General features: G+C 40.1%; 1 protein-coding gene across 1 annotated transcript in view; it reads right to left on the bottom strand.

Moving 5' to 3' along the window:
• Window positions 1-13,578, bottom strand: part of Inpp4b (inositol polyphosphate-4-phosphatase type II B) — a 939,536-nt gene that overhangs the window by 599,294 nt on the left and 326,664 nt on the right. The window lies entirely within an intron of this gene.

Consider the following 13,578-nt stretch of genomic DNA (forward strand, 5'->3'; position numbering starts at 1 on the left):
AGGCATTATTTATCTCTTGCATTGTCTCACCCCTCCATCATGGTTTTCCCACTTAAGGTGCCCCCATTGCCCCCCTTTCTCCCTTAATAATACCTTTCTCCTATGGTCCCACCTCCCTTGAGCTCCTTCTTTCCCCTTATCTCCTAGTTTTCTTGTATACCCTTCCCTCCCTCCTCCCTTAAACTAACCCATTTGTTGCTGCTCTTTTCACAATAGCTAAGAGATGGAAGCAACCTAAGTGTCCCTTCATTGATGAGTGGATAATGAAAATGTGGTCCATTTATACGATGGAGCTTTACTCAGCAGTAAAGAAAGATGAAATCATGATCGTTCACCCTTAGACCTGCCTGACATTTTGTACCAGAGAAGGCTGTAATGAGCTACATCTACCTCTTGATTTGTTTGAGTGTTACCTTCTCAGTAAATAGGAGTACCTCTAGTCTACCTGTCCTATGAGTGGATAATGAAAATGTGGTCCATTTATACGATGGAGCTTTACTCAGCAGTAAAGAAAGATGAAATCATGATCGTTCACCCTTAGACCTGCCTGACATTTTGTACCAGAGAAGGCTGTAATGAGCTACATCTACCTCTTGATTTGTTTGAGTGTTACCTTCTCAGTAAATAGGAGTACCTCTAGTCTACCTGTCCTAGACAGAACCAAAATATCATCCTTGACCTCTGTTGTTCCCTTCTACTCAGACTACTAAGTCCTACAAACACTGCCTAATAAACAGCTTTACACTAGCCACTTTTCCATCATCCCTACCAATCATCTCATCCAATGTCTATAATTTTTAATCCAGAATAATGAAAAATATTTCTAACATGTCTCTTACAACCACTCTTGATGCCTCTAATCAATAAGACAATCTAAATCTACACAGGTTCTACACTTTAACTCTTTCCAATTTAATAACTATTGACTTTCAGACATGATTAACCAGTGCACAAGATGCTGTAGGATTTTTTCCCTTCATCTTTTATTTTCACCTTGCATCAAATTACCCTATTCCCTGAGCTCCATGCACCTGAACCTTAAAGCAGTGTTTAAGGATTCTAGTAAGTATAAAAACAATTGTTGCTCAAAGTCAGAATTTTATTCTAGTGAAATAAGAAAGGATATTGACATTACACTGCTATGTGCTAGAACTTTTCTTTCAATCATTTGCAATTGTTGTCAAATTGAAACACGCTGGAAAGCAAAGATCACATTAAAAAAAGTTTGAAAAATGAAACCTGAAAAGTACAATATTCTCTCTTATCTCTCTTTCTTCCCCTTCTCCTCTTTCCCCTTTCTTTTCTTTGTTTGTTTTCTCTCTTTTTTTAATCTATGTATGTGTGTGGTGTGCATGCCTGTATGTATGTGTGCTCCTGAATTCACATGGAGGTTGGAGGATGAGACCCTTGCCTTCCTTAGTCACTCTCTATTGATTGAAGCAGGAACTGTCACTGAACCCGGAGCTCACTGATTCCAGCTAGTCCAGCTAGCCAGCACACTCTGAGAATCCCCTATTTACTCTCAATGCTGAGGCTACAAGTGGACTGCCACACCTGCCCAGTTTTTGCTTGGACTCTGGAGATAGAAACTTCAGTTCTCAGTTCTCTTGTGGGGCAAGAGCTTCATTCATCAAGTCAGGTCCAAAAGCCCATCTGTGTAGAGTTGCCGTATGAATTCATTGCCTAGGAATTAATTCTGCATAGCTCCCCTGTATAAATAGCTTCCAGGACATGGTCAAAAAAGTATGGTGGGTGTGGGAGTTCAATGAGAGGTGTTATATTTATGGTTCAGGGTGGACAGTGAGATGGATCATCTTTTGGATAAGAGACTTTTTAGGAGAGATGTTAATGCTGTGACAGGGGGTGTTCCTCAGATCCAGTGCCATAGACAGACAGCATGGTGAGGGCCCTGAGGAGAGTCCAGGCCCATGAGGCAGAGTGGGGCCCTTTGTTATAGGTCTCACAAAATGGGAGAAATCTCTTGCTGCAAGGTTGGTTGATGAGTTATTCATAGGCCTTAACAGCCAAGGGAAGCAGAGGAGATAGAAGCTTCTGCATTTCAAAGAAGGGAGGAAGGAATTTTGTTAATGTGTTATTTAGAGAACATGGGGAAAGTAGTGGGGAGGGACGCATTTAGTTAAGGTATACAGGTGGGGAACACAGCCAGTAGTCCTCTGATGTCTTGACATTTGGGAACCTGAAGTATGGAAACTTCATTCAGGTAAGTGAATATTAGAACTCCTGCTAATTTGCTGGAATCTGGGCACCTGGGGAGTCTATTAGAGAGCTAGAGATTCACAGTTAAGTTCTTTCTCCCTAAGGGTTTGCCATTATCTTTACCTCAATCTTGAGTGTAGAGGGAGAAAGAGGGTACTGAAAGTGGGTGTGATCTGATTAGCCTAATAGTGAGTTACTGAGAAACTGAAGATTCTCCAACATCCCAGCTGGGGAAGATTAAAGAAAAAAAACAAATCTCAGGAGTTCAAATTTCAGAGAATAGGATGGCTGATCACCATTCTAAGTCAAAGAAGATGGATGAAGGGGTGGGGAGCTGAGCCTGCAGAAGTTGCTCATACCATCAAAGCATGGCCATCAAGAATTGCCCAGCATGCCCTGGAACACCAGGAGGCTGACAAAGCTCTGGCAAGAGTATCCTACATTGAGAGCTAGTTCAGCAGTCAGGTGCAAGCATGCTTGTAAAGACAGCAGCTGAGGGGCAGGGAGGAGGTAAACCCAGAGATATTCTGGAGGGAGAATCTACAAGAGCTGAATACAATGCAATATGTCTCTTGCATTTACTAGACACTAAATAGTTGTAAATGGGCATTTTATAGCTGATGTATACAGACTCCAAGGCCAGCTTTAGAAGAATAAGATTTTAAGGCTGTTTGAAAAAAGCTACAAGTATTTCTATGTTCAAGCTGATGTGTATATGTATACACACATATACATATGCACACACATTCATTTCTCATTCAGCAACAAATAGTACTTAGGTGTTACCAACCAATGAGAGAAAAGATGTTATTTTAGAATAGGATCATTTTATTTGCTTAATTGTTAGGTAATTATAATGGTTAATTTTTACTGAGATTTTTTTTTAATTTTGTGGTTATGCATGGGTATGTACATGTGTGAGTGCAGGTGCTCTCAGATTTCAGAAGAGGGCATCAGATCCCTTGGAGTTGGAGTTAAAGGCAGTTATGAGCCACCCAATGTGGAAGCTGTGAACCAGACTCAAGTTTGGTGGACACTGAGATGGATCATCTTTCTCAGCAAAAGAAATATGGATTTTTAACCACTGAGCAATCTCTCCAGTCCCATGATGGTTAGTCTTGATCGTCAACTTGACAGGATTCAGAATCCCCTAGGAAAGCAACCTCTGGGCATGTTTGTGAGGCTGTTTCCAGAGACGCTTAAGTGAGATAGACTATCCACCCTGAATGTGGACAGTAACACCCTATGATGGACTGCATTGTGGTACACACAACACACACTCATATGCACAAAAAAGTATAAAAGGAAAAAGTGAGTGCAGTACCAGCACTAATCTCTCTGTGCATCCCAAGTAGATGCAATATGACCAGGTGTCCCACAATCCTGCTGCTAGAGTTAGAGAAGCTGCCAGTGCCATGCTGCCTAGTCATGCCTTCCCTGCCATGATGGATTCTACCAGTAAACTGTAAACCAAAATATGCCTCTTCTTCTTTAAGTGCCTTATTCAAGTATTTTGTCAGGGTCACAAGAAAATCAACTAACACAGTAAAGAAACCAAACTTCAAAACCCCACTACCTCACAAAATAAAGACCAAAGTTGCAATCACTACCACTACTACTTTACCAAGCTGAAGGAAGACTTTGCTCATTTCTCCATGAAAGCTCAAAAGTGAGATTTCCAAGGACACATATTGTTTTCCTTTTTCCATACTAGTCTGTTATAGAAATTTCTATGGTCCAAGTACATCCTGCCCCTACTTTGTGGGGTCACCCCTGTATACCAAGGGCTTCTACCTGCTAGGTCCTTGGCTCCAGGTAGAAATCCACTTTGTATTTCAAAGGAGGTATTATTTTTTAAATGAGAAAAAAGTTAGAATTACTTAAATGAAGAAAAGGTCAGTAGTCCAAGACAGTGTGGGACAAAGTGTGAGAACTCAGTATCTGAGTCAGTACAAAGGAGACAGGGAAAGACATATACAGGAAGAGTCTAAACTTTGCACTCTGGAGAGAAAAGTAGTGCCAATGATCAAAACTGATTCACCTGAAAGGAGAAAGCATTGGTCACAGGAAAAAGGACCATTAGTTCAGTCTAAGGAAAGTTCAGTTTGTAAAAAGGAGCTGATATGAATGTAGAAATTTCCTGCTGAGGTGTTATTTGGAGAAAATGTGTTATATCACCTAAGATAGTTTTATTTCCACTTGGTGTCAGAAAGACAAGCTTAGCAGTTACAGGAAGAGGAATAAGGGCTTGAAAGAGGTGCACAAATTTCAGGGGAAAGTATCAATTGCAGTTTTTGTCACCTAAGATGATTCCTTGAAAAAGACACCATCTCTTCATATAGTCAAGCAAAAGAATAGAAGACAGATGGTTGAAAGGGGAGCTTTCTTTCTTTTCCCAGTGCATCAAAACTGATCCACAGTACCCCTGACCCACCAGCAACCTCCACTGTCATGCTGCAAGTCAAGTTTTCACACAGCTGCTCAACCTGAAAAAGGCTATCACTGAGACTGTCTAGAACATCTGTGTGCAAGGGTGAACATCTCCCAAAGTGTTAGCGATTGCTGACAGAGCTGCACGGGGCCTGGCTGCTTTCCAGGGTAAGGTGCTGACAGAGTACTTTAGGAAAGAGCTGTGGAAAGGACAAACTCAAGATTGGATAAAAGTTGAAACTGAATATAGGTTCAGCTACTAAGATCCACATAGACAAATGATCAAGAACAGTGTCTAAAATCTCTTTCAGTTCCAGTCAAAAAAGTCAAATTCACTGCAGAGAATTGTTTCATGAATTGATGAATGCAAAACCTGATATTCATGAGACCACTGTACTATCTCTCACTAAGATATGAAGACACTACTAAGGCCAGAGAGGTCAAGTGTCCTGCTGGTGGCCTGTGGCCAGTGCAAAGACAAAATCTGTGAATACAGTCAGGACTGCAGACATGGGAAAAGTTGGAGGAACTTCGGAGTTGACTGCAAAACTGCAATGAATTTATAGGTATTTGATAACTAACAAAATTGACTGTAGAGGTAAGAGAATGGAGTCTCTTGGTTAGGGTGGTAACTCAGTTGATAAAGTGGTTGCTCTGCAAGCAAAGAACATGAGTTTAATTCCTAAAACCTACCTAAAAAATAATTGGGTATAGTGGCATTCATTGGTAATCACAGCATGGTTAGTCAGAGACAAGAGGATCCCCAAGGCTGTCCAGCCAGTATGGTCAAATCAACAAGTTCAGGACAGTGAAAGACCCTGTCTCAAAAATCAAGGATGGTGTCCTGAATAAGATCTCTTGAGCTTGACCTCTGGCCTCCACACACATGCACTCACATATGCAACCAAACATGTACACCCCCCTTGTGGGTGAACACATATACATATACACATATTCATGTATAGATAATATAATGTATCTGGGATGAAATATATGCTAAAATTGAGATAAATCATAGTCTACATGAAATGGAATGGAGACCCAGAATTAAGTTCATTGGAAATGGAAGTACTTTCTCCATCATAATGACCCCTACTGTATGTTCTTGGAAAGCTTCTCTTGTCACCATGAACCAGGATATTCCTGCTTCTCTGTGCTGAAGCACAGTTACTTGGGGACTGGGTTCTGACCTTACCCCCAGTTCCTCTGTCTACATTTCTGCATTGGAGGCTTCCTTCTTTGGGAAGATCTTGACCTGAAGTCACTGCTGCCAACCAAAACAACTACCTTTTCCCTTTGCAATCCTGAGACACTCATTCCCTGCTTTTACTCTGAATTCTATGGCTTTCCTATCAACTCAAATCTTTAGAGTTCCAGAACCAATCAGTTCACTGGCTAGAATTGCATATAGGACCCTACCCACCTATAAGGACCTTAAGAAGCCCAACTTCTTCATGTGTCCCAAAGGTAAGGAGACTCAAGACTGGGGATTCTGATAGTATCTAGTACACACTGATTTCAGGAGATATGATACAGAGCATAGCATTGAATTATTGTGTAGATGAAAGAGCTAATGTGCTCACAGTTGGTGCAATGATTTTCATATTTTAGTTGACAACAAATAGTATATGGGTTAGAAGACTCTATGATGGTACAATGAATAAGGACTACTAAAATACATGTTAACATTCAAGGGTTAAGAAGGTTCTCAGTAGTGGAAATGCTCTTACAATTCTGTTTTACTGTTCTGTTTTTATTTGCTTTATTTTGTGGCATATGGAGAATCATTTAATATTAATTTTTAGTATGTAATTTGCATTTAGTGGAAGTAAAATTAAAATGAGCACTTAGGTCTCATTCCATGCAATAGAATACAGTATTGCAAAGCTTAGATAGAAAGTTGGTGTTTTTCAAGCAACATCTAGTATTTTCTAGTTTCTCCATATGATCTTGCAAATAGTGAGATAATATGCATTAGGCATTTATTCACATTGTGATTTAATTCCAACATACCACCTTCACATCTACACATATTTAGCTTATAATCTTTTTAGATTAATCTATAACCCAACACATCTATTAATTGTGGACAGAATAAATTAGACCTAGTATTAAAATACTTTAAATTCCCAGAGCATATATTGAACAGTCTGTCAAGAGCACACTAAAAATAACAAGGAAGGAAAACTGCTGAATTTCCCTACATCACCACTAGCTCTTCTTCTTCATCTTATGCACTGAAATGCTTAGGCTATTTACTTACATTTAATATGAACATGGATATGTTATACATATATACTTTGAAGTCTACACCAAGAATAGAGCTGATGGTGCATGGTCCATGTCTTTGCCTAGAGCCACTGTAGTGGCACACTTGCTTCACCACATGTTATAGCATGTGAACAGCAGGAAAGAAACATAAATATTCCCTCTCTAATTTCACAATATGGAATTTTTCAAGTAATGTTTTCTCTGTTGCAGTACCATAGAAATTAATTGCTTCAGCAAGATTCAGTCCTCCACTCTACAGCTTTAAGATAACAACTACGGAATCTTCCCTTTTGTAGCCATGTGCCTCTTCTACACTTGAGGAAGCCCCAGAGAGGGCCAGCCTTGATGTGACCTCTCTCCTCAGCCATAAGAACCTCAGGCACAAAGTCATCACTGCAGACTGTGGAAGGTAAGATACAATGTCTCTTCCTATTTGGAGGCCCTAGCATATGTTTAAAATCATAGAGAGTATCAAACCCTCTAGGTACAAGGTTTTTCCTCTGCATCAATGCCTATGATTAGCTTAATTTATAAACATAGCATGAGACAACAATAATAAAATGAGCAATTATAATACACTATAATAAAACATTTAAATTTATTTTTTATCCAGAAATTTTTTTCATTTAATGTTTTTGGACTGCAGATAACTGAAACCAAGTGAAATAAAACTGTGTAGAGGACTTACTGTATTTTCTAGGCCTGAACGCTCATAAGTGTTGTTGATCTTCAAAAATGTCTCATGTAGCTGATAAGATCATTACTGTAATTTTGGTAAAAACTTAAGCGAGCCAATGAATGATAAGACAAAACTTACATTTAACAAGCATGACATAGTATGTGTGTGCTTGTGTGTGTGTACACATATACATATGCACATATCAGAAAAAAAGTGAGATCATAACTTTATTTTCTATCCAATGCAGTGTAAGACATAAAAATAAAAAATACTATAATTCTTTATTCACTGATTTTGGGACACATTTTCTGCTACGGAAAAATAAATTATAATGCTTAAAAGAAGCTGAGATGTTATGAAAAGATATTTGTAAAACAGAAACCAACTGCTCTGTGCTGGGCCACATGGCCCTGGAAGATGGCAACCAAGAAGGCAGCCCCGGCTGGAGATGGAGATCAAGGGCGGCCAGTCAGAGTGCCAGTGGGAGAAGACCCCTGAGTTCTTCAAGTATCTCTCGACCAAGCCCATTGCCAACGAGATGACATGGCTGAACTTCTCCTTGGGGAGTTGAAGCTAGAGCAGCACTTGAAGGAGAAACCCCTGTGGCAGGTAGCCAGTCCCTGAGCCCGAACTGACCAAAGTGCGCAAACATTTGACTACTGCCATGGACCTAGGGAACCTCAAGTTGGATTCCTACAAGAATCCAATCTGATCATGGCCGACTTGAAGCTACGGATGACTGCAGAAGCCTATGCTACCAAAGAGGAAAGGTTATCAGAGGAGAGTCTTGAAGAGGACTGTGCCCTTGTGCATTTAAAACATGGTTCCTAAAACATCTCAAAGTCGACAACTATCTGGATAATAATGATGGCCATGGCAGTTGCTGTTGCTGCTGCTGCTGGACCAACTTGAGTGACTTGAAAGCCCTCATGAGCTTCTCCATCATGGCCGTGGCAACATCCCACCCAGTGGGGTTGACCCTGAGGGTCTGGAGAGCACGGTTGGTAAGGTGCCGCACAGCAGCTGAGAAATGAGTAGGGATCTGCCTGGTGGGCAGGAGTGAAGCCCAGCACCCAGCCATCTTGGGCCAGTCCCCTGTATCCTGAGGATTGTGTTGGGAGATTTTAAGCAGAGTAAAAATCTTAGCCAGTCAAGTGAAATAACTTTGTTCCATGGGATCCAATGCCTTCTTCTGACTTTTGCAAGAACTCACTGCAAGGCATGAATGTACTTAGATACATTCAGAGAACAACTCTGAGAGCCTGGGAGCCTAAGGAAAAAAGACAACTAGAGCTGTGGTTACCTACTGTGAGCTGGAGTCATGGTCCCTCCCCAAGAGCTGGAGCTGTGGTCTTCTCTTGTAAGGTGAAGCATCTGCTCCTCAAAACTGGAGCTGTCATTCTTTTTGTGAGCTGGAGCTGTGGTCCTCTTCTGTGGGCTGGAGTCCTGGTTCTCTCCTGTGAGCTGAAGATGTGGTCATCTCCTGTGAGCTAGAGTTGTGGTTCCCCATCTGTGAGCTGGAGCTGTGGTTCCCCTCCTGTGAGCTGGAACTGTGGACCCCTCAATATGAGCTGGAGCTGTGGTCCTCTCCTGTGAGCTAGAGCTGTGGTTCCCCTCCTGTGAGCTGGAGCTGTGGTCCTCTCCTGTGGGCTGGAGCTGTGATCTCCTCCTGTGAGATGTAACTGTGGTACCCCCATGATAATATTGACTCCCAGTCCCAAGAGGGATGATCAGAATGGACTGTGCTGGATCAGGTGCTCACCATCTGTTGAAGATTAATGCATCTTTCAACTCTCAGCAGAGAAGTTTTCTTATTCAGCAGATGGTGATTGACAGAAACTTAAGGCTTTCCAGTGTACGGGAAGGAGGGGGCTGCAGTGCCCTTATATCTGAGTGTAACGCCCCTGTCAGGCTTCTGGAGCACAAGGCTCAGGGATCATGGCAGAAGAGGAGATGGAAAGATTGTAAGAACCAAAGGTGGTGTATGGCCATGGGGGGTGGAAGGTGGAGTTCTCCAGACAGCTGGTTGATTACTCATATGAACTCACAGCAATGGTCATAGTGTGCACAAGTCCTATGCAAACTCCAGTGGATGGACCCCCATGGGAGAACATATGGGGATTCAAGATAAACTCTGTAGGCTTTATTTTAGAGGGAGTACATTGAAATGAGAGGGGGAGGAGGTAATTGGGGAAGTGTGAATAGGAGAGGGGATATAAATGTCATCAAATTATATTGTATGGAAATCACAAAAATTCAATAAAAATGCTCAAAAAAAGTAGTTTACTATGTTATGTCTAAACTGAAAAAAAACAAAAACAAATCAATTAACAATGGAAATGTATTTTGAACATAGAAAAACTGGAGAAATACTAAGGACTTGTTCAAGTTTCCTTTTTAATTAAACAATTGTGTTTATGTGCGTGTGTGTGTATGTGTGTGTACATACCACAGTTTGTGAGTGTGTGAGTGGAAGTCAGACCTTGAGTGTCAGTCCTCACCTTTCACCTTGTTTGCAACAAGTCCTTTTGTTGCTTGCTTGCCTACACCTGCCTTCAGCAGATTTTCATTTTCAAACCAATCTTACCCTAAAGAGTGCTGGAATTATAGACACATTTACTACTATGTCCACTTTTATATGGGTTCTAGGGATTTGAACTCAGGTCTTTACATAGGTGCAGAAAATGTTTTACCCACAGAGCCATTTTTCCAGACTAACTCGTTCAAATTTCTAAAGTTGACTAGTGAATGGAGTAAGAAATAATTTCACTCGAACATGTTCAAATACCAACTCAAGATTTGAGGTGTTAATTACAATGTTTACATTTTAAGGAAAGGCTTCTAGTCAAGGATTTAAAAAACATAATTTTTCAAAGAATTTCTCTCTATATATATGTATTTCAATCTGTGCTAAGGTGTCTAAATTTCTTATTTTTCTCCCCATCCCTTTTAAGATTTTCATGTGGGAGAAGAAAAATGAAACTTCATGAGAGAATAGTTCTGCTATAGAAAGAGGAAAATAAGACCTTTATCACAGAGAGAAAGAAACAAATTTTTAACCAACAGAGGCAGGATCCCTGCCTCATTTTGCTTTACATGGCTATAAGGGAAAATTTGTCAAGGTGGTGTGTGTGTGAGTGTGTGTGTGTGTGTGTGTGTGTGTGTGTACATGTGTGTGGTTTGTATAAAGATAGGGATTTTCTTATGAGGTTTTGATAGGATTTGCAGTTGAAAAGTAATGTGAAAAACAATAACTTCCTTCACTGAATGATTGTTATAAGGCTCAACACCTTCAATAAAAAGATGCTTCTGTTCAATTTTCAGTCACATCAAATTCTCATTACAAGCAGCTAAATCCCATTTCTGTGTCGCACAGACTGTATCAAAGGGAACAGCATTATGCATTGAGTGTTGCCACACACACTTACATCCCATAGTCCAGGTCACAAAGAAAATTCTAAGACTTTTTTCCCCTCAATAAATGCTGAGATTGGATGCCAGACTTCAAGGGGGCTGGGAGCAGGGAAGTAAGATGACCAAAGTGCCCTTGAAAATAAGAAAGAAATTCAGGTGCTCTTTGCCAACAGAGCTGTCAAGGTCTGAGTGCTTACATAAAATCCATTTTGTGTCAAAGGGGACAAGAAGGGAGAATATCTTTTTATTTTATTTCAAAATCCAGTAGGAAAAAATTAAAGGCAATAAAGCAATAAAGGAAGGAAGGGAGAGAGGGAGGGAGGGAGAGAGGGAGGGAGGGATGAAGAAAGGGAGGAAGGGAAGGAGGGAGGGAGGGAGCGAGGCAGGGAGGAAGGAAAATGAAAGGGAAAAATAAATAGGGGAAGAGAAGGGAAGGGAAGAAGAAATGAAGTCCTTAGGACAGAAAGCCCCAAAGCCTACTTAATCATTTGTAAACTGTTTTCATGTCTATTATTTGCAACTCTTAGATAGTGTTCTACTTCCCTCTAAGACCTGCTGAGAAAATTGTTATTTTTTTCCCAAACCAACATAGTTGAAGTCCTACATTGACCACAGACATCGGAATAAGGAGGTGCCACTCAATTGATGTTGAATGTTGAGACTCAGCATGCCAGCTTTAAGTCAGAGCACTCCAGCAGTCTAGGAAGGAGCCCAACATTTGCAGCCCTAGATGACTTTACCTTTATAGAAAACGCTGTTTAACAATGAAGCACTCTTCTTGTTGGCAGGAAGATGAATGATGCTAAATAGAAAATAGGTCAACTGGTATGGACAAATGGAAGCAAGCAACTGTCAAAATTTTAAGACAATAAAGCTGAAAGAGAACGGTGAAGTTCAGGGTTACAAGAGTGATTATCTTTTCTTCCTGGTAACGTGTCCTTCAGGTGTCTTGAATCTATAATTTGCTGTGTTTGAAAAGTCCTTCTACAACTTAACTAAATCTGAGTGATTAACTGATTACCATAGCCTTATCTCTATTTCTCTTGAATAGATAGATGCAAGGGCTTACTCCAGAATAGGCTATTTCAAGAGAACTTAATTGGTAAAGAAAGAAGTTGAGCAGTAAATTTGGTGATGGACCATATATCATTGTAAAAAAGCCTATTTATAAAGCAAAAGAGAATCTAGTTTATAGTTTCAATGTAAATGACAGTCCTCAATTCATATGCATTAGGCCCAAGGCATAGATTACAGAAATAGCCACCATACATTCCAGTGCCTCCAAACAGCAGGTGCAGTCTTTCCCCATCTTTAAGTCTGGACTGGTGTTGAGATTTTCTTTGACTAACAGAAAGTATCACGAATAATATTTTAACAATCCAAAGGAAAAGGCCTAGAAATAATTTTCCCCTTTCTATCTTTTGTTCTCAGAACCTTCCATTCAAACAGAACTTCCCTTCAAAATTATGAATCATAGCCCTGCTATTTCTGTTGCTCTGTCCAACAATGAGCCTGTCCTCTGGAGCAGAACCACCTGTCTGATTAGCATCTCACCACAGATGCGTTAGAAAGCATACTTGAATCAATAAAACTGCCCAGGTGATCCTAGACAAAACTACCAACCTACAGATTTATGAACTAAACAAGTGGTTTTTATTTCAAATCACAAAATTTTAGAGTGATTTTTCATACAACCAAGAATAAGAGATCAAATTCATATTCTTAAGCTTCACACAAGTACTATTAACTGAACTTGTGGAATCTTTATTGAATGTGAGATAGATGACAGGTATGCTGAAAAACTTGGCAACTAACTTTGACTCTTATAGTCTTTCTATCCCCTTTTCCACATTGATCTCTGAGCCTTTGGAGGAAAGGGTGCAGGTGTCCCAAGTATGGCTGAGTACTCCAGTCACTTATTTGCTGATTGCTAATCACCACCTGCTGCCAGAAGAAGCTTCTCTGGTGAGAGCTGAGAGATGCCATTATGAATCTCTTTAATACTACGTATAAATTCTGCATTTTAATATGTACCCTATGATACAGAGTGTTCCACTTTGATAAACCTTGTAGGCAATAAGATGTTTCCTGACATGGTTTTTTAAAAAATTCATTTTTCATATCTCTATATTATTTTCAGGTCAGCATTTCAGACTGATTTGCTTTGGGGGACTATGATCTGGTAGGAAAATGTAAAAGAAATAAAATCTCATGGCTGTGGAGATGGCTTAGGGGTCTAGAGTTTGGACCCAGCACCAATATGAGGTGGCTCACAACTGCCTGTAACTCTGGCTCCAGGGGATCCCATACACTCTTATGGTTTACATGGGCCATGCTCAGACACACAAAGACACATAATTTAAAAATTAATTTAAAAAAACTTTAATAAAAAAATTGAAAAAGAGGTAAAAACTCAGAGAAAGAAGTAAAAATAAGAAAACACAAACTAGGAGAAAAGTAGTAAGCATGGGGACCAATGAGTGGAATTTTTAGGAACTGAATTTGCTGGGGATTTTTGTTAACAGAAAAAAATTTTTGTTAACAGAAAAAAAAAGAATTGGGAAAGT

The sequence above is a fragment of the Nannospalax galili genome, unplaced genomic scaffold (genome assembly GCF_000622305.1).
Source record: "Nannospalax galili isolate Female #2095 unplaced genomic scaffold, S.galili_v1.0 scaffold359, whole genome shotgun sequence".
Classification (NCBI taxonomy): Eukaryota; Metazoa; Chordata; class Mammalia; order Rodentia; family Spalacidae; genus Nannospalax; species Nannospalax galili.